We start from the raw sequence: 13,436 nt of genomic DNA on the forward strand, positions 1-13,436 counted from the left end.
GAATAAAGGTAAAACACCTTGTGCATAGGTCATCTCTTTTTTCTTGTAAGTAGGTTTAAGCCAATATAGGTTGCAGTTTCCCTTTCTGTTTCCTTGACATGGCCATGTGATGATGCTTGTTTGAAGGCCAGACAGCAAATGAGGGATGTGTGTGTGTGTGTGTGTGTACATATAGAACCAGGTTTCTCCTTAATGACAAAGACGTGAGTAGATCCCGTGTTTCCTTCCTGGTTGTGCCAGCTCCAAGCACACAGATAATGAGACAAGCTCAAAGCTATGCTGCTTGGCCTAGACTGAAAATTCCCCTGCAAACTCCTCCAACTTCTCTTCTGGTATTGTCTTAAGAATGAAGATGAAGACAGGAAGTCAGGTTCTTTAGAAATGAAAGGTCTAAGTTAAGCTTCTAATTTGGGAAAATTACTAACTCGATTATTACTTGACTTAAATTTAACAGTTCACACCCAGGAGATTCTGCTAACTGCATGTTGTATTTTTCAACAGTCATGAATGCAGCAGAGATCAGGATTTTATTTCAAACAAAAATGATTTGCTTTTATTTTTCTATATGGGTGTAAGGAGAGAGTGGGGCAGAATAAATCTATTTGCAAGTTATTTAAATGAAAGTCATTAAGCAATGGATGATTTATTTTATGTTTGCATTCTAGAGTATTTTTAAAACTCTAGGCCATTTATGTTTATTGTGTTTAGGGCTAGCTTAAGAAAATAATGTGAATTAAATATTTCACTCTTGTCTAACAGTTTTATATGCAAATTTGGTTAAATGATAGAGAATACATGTAAGAGAAAAAATGTTACAGTGCTCGTGAAAAGAAGAGAAAAATGGCGTGTATTCTTAGTAAAAACTGCTAAACTTGCTTTAGAAATATGTTACAATCACTAAAATACAAGAACTATCATTGCAGATGGATGGGCTCATCCTAATCACTCACGCGGCTTTTATAGTCTCTTCCACACCAGTTGTGATACTGCAGAGCCTGTCACCCCTTTATGGGACACCCATTTCCCCCGCAACCCCAAACTACACCCAGAATTGCTTCTGTGACTAAGGGATTGTGTTTTTTTCCTTTTATCTCTCTGTTTTGGGGACAGAAAAAAAAGTTTGAGGAAAAGTTAGTATTTCTGAGAGGATTTTTATTTCCAGAAATAAGGAATAGAATAGATATTCTATCACCAATTATTATCTTCCAGTCAAGTAAGATGTTATGCATCTTTAATTGGTCAAGGTTTTCAAATAATTTATATTTTAATACTCAGTCTGGAATGCAAGATCCTTGTAGAGTTTGTGGTGAGCACCAACTGGATGACTTTGCTTAAAGGGTCACCACGAGAAGTATTTTAGGCAAAGAAGCTTCAGAGTTCTACCCCTGAACTCTGGTTGGAAGAAGAGGATGTACGCTCAATTTCTTTTTTTAACCCACTGTAAGATTAGTGGCAGCTCATTTTCATCTAAGAGGTTGTTTGTGATGATGGCACCAAATCCCAGTGATCATGAAAGAGCATATGTTCTCTAATCAGATCCATCAACTTGAGTGATGATCTGTTAGCTTTGGAGATTTGAACGTCTAAGGTTTGAAACAGCTGTGGGCAGAAAGAATCTCCCCCACCCCATGTTCTAACATTCCCACTGAAATAAATATGCTTTTAGTTGAGTGGGCTCAGACACAGAGGAGTCAAGGCTGGAGCATTTAGCTGAAAAGGAAACCCCCAAAAAATCCTGACACGTCTCGAAAAGGCCTCAACAGATCTAGACATAACTGCAGTCCAAAGGCTTGCCCATGAAATGTGGGTAGAAGGGAGATTGTCCAGACCTGAGGAGACTAAATCCATTTGCGGTCTTGCTGAGCTTTGATCTGGCTCCCTGATGCATGTCATTCAGGGTCCCATAAAGGAGACAAAGTCTATCTGCAGGAGACAGCAGACAAAGGTGGCCTCTTGGAGGAGGTGATGGTTCTTGGATGAAATACAGTATCTTCAGAACGTAGGACACAATAAGGGGCAGGAAGGCATGCCAAGACACTTCCTTTTTGGGCTTTCGCTCTCTAATTCTCTAAGCTTGATTCTACCCCATTTGTAAAGCTTCTAAAGAAGGATAACTTTAGTTTTAGTGAAGAAATTTTTTCACTTTTCTCCTTCAAATAGGAAATAAAGTAGTTTAAGGGTGGCATATGGAAGAGGGCTCTCAAGACCTGTTCCCTCACCCCACTGCCTGTGTCTTATAAACTGGTGGAGTGTTGTGTGGAAAAGGTCTTCTATTTTCTACGTAAATGAAATAAGAAAAAAGAAAAACAATGAACTGCCAATTCCACTCCAGTCAATGGAACTTGAGAAATCACTGTTTGAACAATACTTGGCTGAGTAAACCAAGAGTGCAACACACTAAGCTGGAGGGTGAGGGGTGTGCGTGAAGGTAAGTCATGAACCTCAGCTTCTAGTCAGTAACTCCTGCTTTTCTCCTGCCTCTAGTCCAAGAGAGGCTCTCTTCTGAGATTTTAGCTCTCAACTTACAATCCTGAGGCCAACTTTAGGCTCCACCACTGACTAGTTCTGTGAAGGTTGTCAGTGAGCCTCATTGTCTTCATCTGTGAAGACATTACTTCATGGGGCTTTCTGTGGGAAGTAAACAGGATTGTGTGATGATCGCAGCTCAGGGACTGTCACTAAATAAAGGCTCGGCAAAATGTTAGTGTCTACATCCTTAGCGACATTCACTGGTAAAGGGGAGCTGTAAACCTAGGATGCCAGAAGACATTATAATATAAATGATCATTACTCAATGAACATTTTAGTATGCAATGCAAATATATTCTGTGCAGGCTAGGTGATACGCTGAAAGATTTGAAATGGCAAACATTTTTATTTTCAAAATAGTTTAGAAGGTGGATCCCACAAAAGTAATTCCTGGCTAAGAGTGCAATAGATCATTAAATTGGTGGTCTGTGAGTATCTAGAAGAGGAAGCAGTGTTACGAGAATTGTCAAGTGTTGGCTATGGTAATGTGTATCCAGGATGTAGTCCCCTTTTTAAGCCTAAATGGGTAGAAATGGAAAATAATTACTTCAAAGGTTAGAAATGTGCCATTTTCCCAGAAGGGATACATGAATTCAAGCTTTTGAGACAAGCTTACTTTTTCTTTTTCTTTAAATGTATATATATATGTAATTCTTGGAAAGGATCACAATAGACTATTAATTTTAAACTCCATGAGGTCAGGCATTGTCCCTGGTTCCTAGAAGAGTGCCTGTCACAAACAACTACTCGTCGAATGAACGAATGAATGAATGAATGAATGAACAATGAGCAAGTACCCCTGCCACCAACACTGTTGGGGAAAGCTGGGGAGTAACCAGGATGAAGTTTCATTCTTATTTGTTTGTTTTATTTTTGGCAACATATATTTTATGTTTTAACTGGGTTTCTTTGGGAGAATTTGTATGTGTGTGTGTGTGTGTGTGTGTGTGTGTGTGTGTGTGCATGTTGCAAACTGTTATCTGTTCTTATGAAATTATGTGTGTTCCTTATGGAGTGATCGTGTTCCAGGAGACTCAGACCGGAGATGGTGAAGACTTCAGAAAGTTTATGGCATCATGGGGTGTATCTTTCACTTTGTTCAGGAGAAAGATCTATAACGGCTAACTGGTCTATACTTGGGCATATATAAAAATGGCCATCCCTAACACATTGAAGTTGGACTAGTATTATTGGTAATCACTAGGTGTCCTTGGGCCTTGAGGGAGCAGTAAAGGAATGGAGACCCTCACTGTCAATCCTTCCATGGAGAAAGCCCTTTGTCAGGGATGGAGAGCTGGACCATAGGAAGAAAGCGAGCTAGCACCCCCCGCCACTCCCCGACCTTTCTCCAGGTCCTCATGGCAGTTCTGCAGTCTAATAAGAAGGTAGGAGAGCTGAACTTCGTAACACGGCAGTAATCTAGGAGACGGGAAAGGGGATTCCTGGAACTCTAGTAGGATGAGCTTGTGGGCTAAACTATTAAGCAAATTCACCTATTAAAAAAAAGGTTATCCACAAGGCACTTCCATGACTAGACAGGCTTTTTGGAAAATGTGTCTAACAGATTGTGATAATTTCAGTCAGCTGGGCAACTGGGTTGTAAAAAAATGTATAATAATTTTTTAAGTAAAAGGGCCAGTGTCACATGACTCTCTGTTCTTGCTGACAATATCTCTTCTTGCTGACAATGATTCTCGGGTTAAAGATTACATCATCTTTCATCTTGTCTATTTTGCCCCTTGTGAAGAGAACAGAATTATGTCTCCTAGGTCTTCCTTTTCCTTAACCCACTAAATTGACAATTGTGTATTAGAAAGTACAGAAAAGGAAAGCAATAGGATCTGATATATTATTTAAAAAGGATCGATTGTCTGTGCTAGACATATTGCATATTATATTTATTCCTCTTGGCAATTGTGACACATGAATATTATTATCCCCATTTTACAGATAAGAAAATCAAGGCACAGAAAGGCTAAGTCACTTGCCTAACCTAGGGAATGAGGTGTCGAACCTGGAATTATCTGGTTCCAGAATCCCTGCTATTTCTTTCATGGTACCTCCCTGTGCTTCACTCCTGGGCTCTTCTTCGTGTTTTTTTCTGGGTAGATATGCAGCTATGCAGGTGGCATCAAGAGCAGGACAGATATGCAGACGTGCTAGTAGCATGTGGGAGCAGGAGGTCATTTTGGTGAACACTCATCTCTTGCCCCTTTTTTGATTTTGTCTCCTCCCCACCCCCAACGGTCTCCTGCTTCTGAAAGAAGTCACAACAAGGGATTTGTCACTTGAGATCAAACCAGTGATCCATCCAGCTCAGTTTCCTGCCCCTTGAGTTTGACTGAGTCAAGACACTTGAGCAGGAGGCAAAAGGCTGGGCAGCCCCTAAGGCGAGCAAACAATATTGCATGGTGTAAGTGGGATGAGTACATCCTGGCTGACCCCAGACCCATGTGCCCCAAAGCAGCAGATTTAATAAAGCAAGTGGCCAGGTGAGGTCACAGCCCAAATTCCAGACATGTTTTGCCCACATGGGCTTGAAGGGTCTCCTTCCATCTCTCTGTCAGATTTATAGGCACATCTGAATCTCATTTTTAAAATTTCAGCCTCTGAGCTTTGTTATATTTCTTTCTAATACTTTTCTGCTGTGGCCTGAGAAGCAAAGGGAACACTTGCTTCTGCCTTGCAATTAAGATTAACAGAAAAGAAACATTTTAAATGATTTAAAAAATTATTTTGATAACATTTATAATTTTGGCATCCTTAGGGCACAAGGAGAGAATTTTTTTTCTAAAATCTTTTCTTATCTCAAATGGGGTTGGTTTATATCCCCCACCCTGCCTTTCATGTTATTAGTCCCCCATTACTTACACGTGCTGGCTGCCTCTCAAAGCCATTGAGGTCATGTGTCCTAACCAGAGCCAGTGGTTCACCAACAAGGCAGGTCAAAGGGGACATTTCAGTGGCTGGGCTGGCAGATTCTGGGCCAGGTTACTGGAAGGACCCTGAGTCCCAGATGGTACTCAGCTCTGGTTCTGAGAGTGATAGCCTGGGAAATATAACTGAAAGTGTCATGAACCAAGTACCAAGTCAGATGTGGGAGCTTGCATGGATTTTAGGACCCCAAAGTCCCAAGGCCACAGGAATTAAAGATCCCTGCCTCAGGTCCCTGAAGTAAGCAGGCTGGCTGTTGCCCCCTCATGTCTACAGTGGATCCCTTGTGATAGAAGCAAGCCAGGACTGAATACGTGCCAGGGTCTCCTGCAATGTGTGTGCCTCAGGTGGCCAGGGAACTTGGTAATGGTAATGACGCTGCTGTGATGGGGTTGATTCTTTTTTTTTTTTTTTTTTTAATTTCTCCCTACTTCTTTTCTGTCTAGTATTTGAATTTTGGCTTATTTTTCATATCTATTTTCTCACTTTTTCTTTTTCTCTTTATTTGTGAGGCGGAGTTAGGTCTGGCCCATGGGACATTATGCAGAATTAGTCAAAAGAAAAAACAACACCCCCCTTTCCTCTTCGTCCCTTCTTGCCTTCTTCATCTCAGGATCTTAACTGGAACTTTTCTCAGATGACCAGGGTTATAGTACAATGGCCAAATTTCAGAGGGATCCTCTCAATGATTCCACATTCAAGCGCTTCCTGGAGAGCTGATCCCATGCACCCAGGCTATCATGGCCTGTGTGTCTGGAATGTGAACTGAGCCCGGAGTCAGCCCAGCTGATGGAGAAAAAGGTAGATTTGCATTAGGAGTGGTGGTCAGGAGTTCAAGTTGATTACACTGGCATTTTTCTTTGGAAAGTGGCAAAGCACTTGCATTAAAATATCCTCCCTGTTAATTAAGGGTTTTAATATAACGGGGGCAAAGAACGTTAATGAGAATCATGGCACCCTGGTTGCTAAATTAATGACTAAGCGAAGGAGTCCCAGACTCTAGGTTTATCTGCTGTTAGGCATCTCTGAGCTGGCAGGAGGAGCAAACTGACAAGAATCACTGTGGAAATGATTGAGTTTCTCAAGCAGCCTGTGTTATTTTAATTAGACCGGGATATTGAGAACATGGTGCATTGATAAACTGGAGAAATAATGAAGGTTGTTCCTTCTCCCCTCATCTCTTTCCACTCCTTTCAAATGAAGCAATTATTTCCCTGACCTCAGGAACTGCATTTCAAAGAGGTCTGAAGACAGGCTTAGGCCTGCTGCTCTGGTGAATTCTGTGGTGCCCAATTACTGACCTCAGGAGTCAGCATTCCGAAGATTAGAGTCACGGGGAGTTTGCTTCACAGACTCACTTCTAATAATACACCTTCCGTGCAGACACCATTAACCTGCCTTTTCCAGTTAGCCAATGAGGTATGTCTAGGGGCAAAATTGTTATCAGCTCTTGGGGGTCAGGCCCCTGGCTCTAATTAGAAACAGAGGCATCTGCAAGGGAAAGTAATAAAAGCGCCCAGTGACTAAATGTTGACAGTGAAGAAAGGCAAGGTGAGAAGTCATTCTACGTCTTGGAACCTATAGGAACAGTACACCTTTCGCACTGAAAGAATCACAGACCATTTGGCTCTCCAGCATCTTAAAGCTAGCTCTGATTTTCCTTGCAAGTTTTATTCCGATAAGCTGGGCAAGTAATGTTGTTATACCAATCTTATTTAAATGGTTCAGAGGACAAAGAGACTCCTTTCCCTTGTCTCCACGCTGGGGGGCCTTAATCATTTAGTTGAATTGAGCAAATATTTTTTGAGAGACGTCGTGTGCCAAATGCTGTGCTTGGATGGATAGCTGGCCCTTCCCAAGGAGTTCTCGGAGAGAACTAAACCAGAATGCCCAAGGCATCCACAGAAAGTCATGAATTAACTTCTTTCTGCTAGGTGCCGTCCATGGGAGGATTGAGAAAATGGTCACCCATTTTTTGTAGGGCGTAATTCCCTCAGATAACAGCCCTGGCAAAGGCTGGATCACACAAAACTCCCACCTGTACTATTCTAGCCAAGAAGACAGGTAGAGAGTTTAGCAACAACACAGAATGTGATAAAGACTGGAAGAGAGGAGGTGTGCTGTGGGAGCACATGGTGGAAGAGCTTACTTGGTCAGAGAGAGGAGGATGGTGAAGAAAAGTCTCCTTATATCTGAAGGAATAGTAGGAACTGGTCAGAAGAAGTGTCTGGGCAGGGGGAAGAGTGTGACAGCGTGAATGAAAGGTGACAGGGGGCTGTTCCTGGATGGACATTTGTTAGGTCCTGGTATTTAGCAAATAGTATATTTACATGACACATAGTAGGTGCTCAATAAGTACTTGTTGAATGAATTAATAAAGAAGGGAAAGAAGTATGACTGGAACAAAAAGATATGGTTGTAGGAGGCGAAGGGGAAACTGGTAATGTTGGAGAAGCATTTGGGGTGAGGGCCAGGTCTGCAGAGGCCAATATGAGCCTCATTGGCCACTTTCAACAATGTGGGCTTTTCCCTAAAGGGTAAGGGAGTTACTAAAGTGTAGTAAAGTGAATTATGTAGCTTCTTGGTCATGTGTTACGAGTATAAGAGGGTGTATAAGTGCAGTTCTTCACTGGAAAGCAAGTCTTGCAATTAGCTGATGACAAATGGGTACTAAGTTCAGGCTGATGACTCATGCAGAGTCCCCCTCTGATAGGCATCCTGAAGTTTCCTTCTCTGGACTGTGTCCCTCCCTCTTCTTCTTCTCTCTGTTCCCTAGCTTTTCCTACCCCTCTGCCCTTTTCCCAGGGTCCCAGCCCCACCGGGAGGGGTAGCATCAGACCTTCAGGTCCTGTGGTTTGGGAGAAAGCCCCAGGTTCTTCACATTCCATAATAAAACATCTCTGAGACAACCCTGTTTCTTCCTGTAGTGTCACTTTGATATGTTACAATGCTCTGGACCTTTATCCAACTTTATATGATTTACACCTGTTCTCTTTTCATTTGCCACCTTTTCAAATGTCCCAGCTGTGTCAGGGCAGTAGGATTTGTGGGAGCTTTTCTCAAAGCTGTCACTTAATGTGGGTAGGTTAATTTTATTTTAAATATTCATTTCATAATAAAGGCAATGTTTCAAGGTTGTTTAGCCTTCATTGTAGGGTTTTGCACTTTCCAGTGATCAAGAATCCTTTCTTGCTACTTTTGTAACATTCACACCACATTTCTTCCATCTCTCATGTTCTAAGACTAAGACTTAGAGGAGAATTTTTAAAATGGGCTCCCTATGAGGGGAGCTGGTGTGGGAGGAGGAGAGAGGGGCTGAGGAGGGCAAGTTTCAGGCCCTCATACTCCTGCTTCAACTGCAGTGATGTGGCATTGCTTGGGTGCTGCCCTCAGCGTCAGATCCCATTGACATGGAGGGTTCCACAGTTGAGAACCACTGCTTCAGAGAAAAGCTTGAGGATGACCGCCTGGAAATGGGCAAGGAGCCATTAAAATTAGCACCACTAAGGGTACATTGCCTTCAACCATGAACTTGGCAGAAAAGGACTCATGAGGCTAGAAGCCTTGGAGTCACTGTGGCAGCACTTTAAGGACCTGCAATCATTTCTCACCTTTGTTTTGGGGATCCTTTAGACAAATTACCTTAGAGATTTAAGACATGAAGCAAATGGAGGGAGGCGACCAGCATTTATTGATATCCTCTAGGTAGGAGGCCTTGTGTTAAAGGCTTTATGTGAGTTGTTCTACTTACCTCTCTCAGAAACTAGGAGGAAGATTTGGGAAAGAACAGAAACATTGATTCTAAGTTCAAGGAGTCCCTAATGGAGCATAGATGGGCCAGAAAGAACGTTACCTTAAATTCTTTAATTTGAAGTGACTAGATTGGAAAGATCAAGTTAGAAACAATGTCTCTTCTAATCTCCATTTGTCCTTAGTACAATCATTAGTAGTAGATACCATGAAACTATGCTGTGCACATTCTAGAATTGTGGCTTTTGATCTTTTGTCCATAAATATCACCTGGAAGCCTGATAAAAATATAGACCTTCAATCTTCACCTACAGAGATATTGATTCAGGAAATCTGGAATCAGGTCCAAGAAGTGACATTTTATTATCAGGTGACAATTACTTGTAGATTATACTGATAGGAAAGCAAAATAAACATCATTAAACCTGGAAGCTGGGTTTGCTGAAGTTCATTTGCACCAGAAAAAGGCATGGCTACTAATTTATTTAGAAACTGAAGTTTCTGGATTGATTCACTTTGGATTATTCTGCTGTGAAGCATTAAGCAAGTGTGGCTGGAACTCTTCAAGATGGTCCAATATCATCAGCATTTATATTAATGTAATAGAAATGTCCTTCTTTCTCTTCTTTTGTTATTTTTCTTATAAGCTGCAATCTGTGTTAGTAGCTAAAAGTTCCTTTACAGCTGATTATTTTGTGAAGTGTGTCTGTGTCTATACAACTAAATCATCCTTGCAGACACATTTCCAAAATTAATAAGCCTGAGGAACAGCTGGGCAGACCCTTTTTTGCCATGGCCAGAGAGCCCGCCCTTGTGCCTTTGTTCATTTCTTTGGCCGACGATGCTCTCTTCACCCTGTCAAATCTTATTGATCATCAAAGGGTTATTGCAAATGTCACGTCCTTCCAAAGCATTTCCTGATTTGCCTCTTCCACTTCCTTTTTCTTGCATAATTTGACTATCACATTTGTGTGATTTTTCATCATCTTGGAACCTGCAAAACTTGTGGTTATAATTCTTTTATGGGGCATATTTTTCTTCTTTTTCTATCTTCTATTTTTCCTGCTTTATTCATTTACTAAAAGTGCTTATTGCCATACTTAAGTACTACAGATGTATTTACAATCGAGAATAAAGGTTTAGCCTTCCACATCAGCCCCACATCTCACTACAGATCTTTTAAATGTATTTGTCATATGTATCTCTCTATGTACCTGCCTCTTCCTCCTGAACCACACAGACTTTCTGTACTTTTTCAGAAGGGTTTAATTTATAACAAAGTAGGCTTCCTGTCAGCTACTCTAGTACATGTATAAAAATTCCAAAAAATGTTTATTTCATTCTTTAATTTGGATTTGAACAATACGATGTAACTCTTAGATAATTCATGAGTGAATATCCTAGTCTGTGTGTCTTGTCCTGATCTCTTTGAGAACACAAGGAATTCGTTCTAGCCTCCCCTAGTGCCATATGCATGTCCTCATGGATGGAAAGAACAGTGCCACCTGGACTGGCCTCCACCCTCATCCCGCTCTTCCTCAGTCTTTTTTATCCCTCTCATTCAGGGCTCAGCAAACTTTTTCTGTGAAGGGCCACAATATGTTAGCAGGCTGTACGGTCTCTGTGGAACTACTCAAAGAGAAAGCAGTCATAGGTAATGTGCAAATGAATGGGTGTGTCTGTGTACAACCGTATTTATGGATACTGAAATTTGAATTTCATTCTTTTAATTTTTTTTTCTTGACCATTCAAAAACCATTCTTAGCTTATGGATCATACAAAAAGACAGAAAGGCCGATTTGGCCTAAGAACCATAGGTATCAACCCCCGTCCTCTTCATTTCCTTTTGCATCTGGTTCTTGATGAAGTTGCTAGTAATTTTCTATCTCCCCTTTAAGGATGGGGCAGGCACGTGGATCTTCAGATCTTCAGAGGCTGGAGGAGGAAAGGCAGACAGGGTCCTCAAGTCCTTCTGACCTTCAAGTAAGTATTTCAAATGCAATGAACAAAAAGCAAGATTGGACCTTCCAAATTTCAAAGTTAACTTCCTGCTGTTCCATGTCCTCTTTCCTATGGAGCTAAAAGAGTTTTCCTTGCCAGTCTTGAGTTAATGCATTATTACTGATTGTACCTTCCTCCATTTGATTAGTTTCTTGAAAATAAAGCCTTTTAAAACTCCATTTTCCCTTCATCGTCCATCTGAATGACTGGTATAAATTCAGTGGTCAAATGTTTTTGAAATGAATTACTCCCTGGAATGTCTATCAACCAACTCCCTTCATCCTTATTCTATCCATTTCTACTCCTTTCTACTATTTCTCATATAAATTAGCAAATAGAAAACAACAGAACATGTCTCTAAATTCTTTTACAAACATTGACTATCTTGGAAATCCAACAAAATTTAGAGAATTGAGAGAAGACATATTTACCTTTCTAGACGTAGTTTTATTTCTTTTCTTAAAGTACACAGCACCCTTCCCTGGGGATAAAGGATATAAAGCTTTTTACCTGCTATCCGGTGATAAAGATAATCAAGATGGGTTTGTGTGGGGTTTCTAAAAAGTTCAACACTCTTCTCAACTTATATGGTAATAAGATGGTAATAAGATTCTGCCTGCATTTGAATTGAATGTATCTTATTTCTGTGACCAAGTCTAAAGTTGCTTCTGACACTTCCATGCCATTCCTGCTTTTCTTGAAAGCAGATGTGGAATTGTAGTAGACACTGAGTCTTTCTTTTTATTATTAATATCTAAGTTTTAGTGATCATGGAGAAATGTACATTGGACAAAATGGCAGCAGGGAGCAGAGTGATCAGAGAGAAACTTTTTCCAAAGTTTAAACATGTGCTTAAACATAACTTTGACTCTGGAATCTAAGTTAACACATCAGGGTCTTCAATTTACAAATTTTTTCCTGGTCAAAAAACAAAATGTCTAATAAGCTAATGTGTACTCAGTGGCCATATTAAAGTTCTCATAAATCATTTATAGGATGCAAAGTAAACATGCCTGGCTCTTTGTATTTTAGTTCCTTGGCAGAAAGCTCCATTTCAGCTGGCCTCATGTCAGCCTGGGTGTTTTCCCCAAACACTCAAGTTCTTCCTTCTAATGGGATCTTATTTTATTTTTGAAACAAATATCTGACTCTCTGTCCTCTGTACAGCTAAACATGTGACTTACATGCACAATTTTGAAATGTGCTCTGCTATCACTGGCAGCATGATGACTTATTGCTCATAAGCCAGAGAATAAACACATGCTCTCTTTACCTAGAAAGAGCCTTTCATAGATACATTTTCAAGGAATCATGGACCCATTTTCAAAGATCAGTTTCAATTCTGTGGACACAACATCATATGGCTAAGAGCAGAAGATGGCCAACTACAGCAGTGCTTGCTTTTGTATGGCTCGTGACCTAAAAATGGTTTTAACATTTTAAAATTATTTTCAGAAATCAAAAGGAGGATAGTATTTAATGATCTATGAAAATTATATAAAATTCAAATTTTAGGGTTTATAAGTAAAGTTTTACAGGCTCATAGCCACTCCCACTTGTTTAAGTAATCTCTACAGTTGCTTTTGCCTGCATTGGTGGAGTTTAGTCTTCTGGAAGAGCCCTTCACAAAAAGTCCACTGAACTCTAGTTTAAAGCGTGGGCTTTGAGTCAGAATTTTTTGGTTTGAATTCTGGCTCTGCCACTTACAGTGTGAAATTTGTCAGTGTTTCTAGTCTATAAAATATTTTCTTATCTGTAAAATATGGTCCGCTTTATTGTTTTCTTGTAAGAATTAAATGACATCAGGTTTGGGCTTCTCCAGTTTCTTCATTCCCTCTAGATGTCACTTTTCTGGTTGAAAGAATTCAAAGAAGAGACTTCACAAGGTTTTGGATTCAGCTGGTATTTAGATTCAGTGGACAACCATTTGGATTTGGTTTTCCATCAGCTCAACTCTATAAGAAATACTTTTAGCACTCTCAGAAAAGCCATGCATTTCTTCCATGCCTGTAGATGGGAAATCTAAAGTTTGAGCTTATATTCTATAGCTTTAACTCATCCTGTGAATTCAGAAGCAATCCACTAGGCCTCTGGTCTTGACATTCCTCCCCTTGGGCAGCCACTGCCCAGTTCCTGAGGATTCATCTGCTGGATGCGTGCTGTCTCAGCAACCACAGGCACTGGTTTGGTCAGGTTCATCAATGGGCTGATTCCCAACTCTC

The 13,436-nt window shown here is 40.6% G+C and overlaps 1 long non-coding RNA gene across 1 annotated transcript in view; it reads left to right on the forward strand.

Moving 5' to 3' along the window:
• The first annotated feature begins 11,118 nt into the window (after positions 1-11,118).
• LOC111746711 overlaps positions 11,119-13,436 on the forward strand; it is a 43,823-nt gene continuing 41,505 nt past the window's right edge. Inside the window, exon 1 of the long non-coding RNA XR_002783233.1 lies at positions 11,119-11,196. This is a non-coding gene — a long non-coding RNA (uncharacterized LOC111746711). The remainder of the gene's footprint in view (positions 11,197-13,436) is intronic.

Source organism: Pteropus vampyrus, unplaced genomic scaffold (genome assembly GCF_000151845.1).
Source record: "Pteropus vampyrus isolate Shadow unplaced genomic scaffold, Pvam_2.0 Scaffold199, whole genome shotgun sequence".
NCBI lineage: Eukaryota > Metazoa > Chordata > Mammalia > Chiroptera > Pteropodidae > Pteropus > Pteropus vampyrus.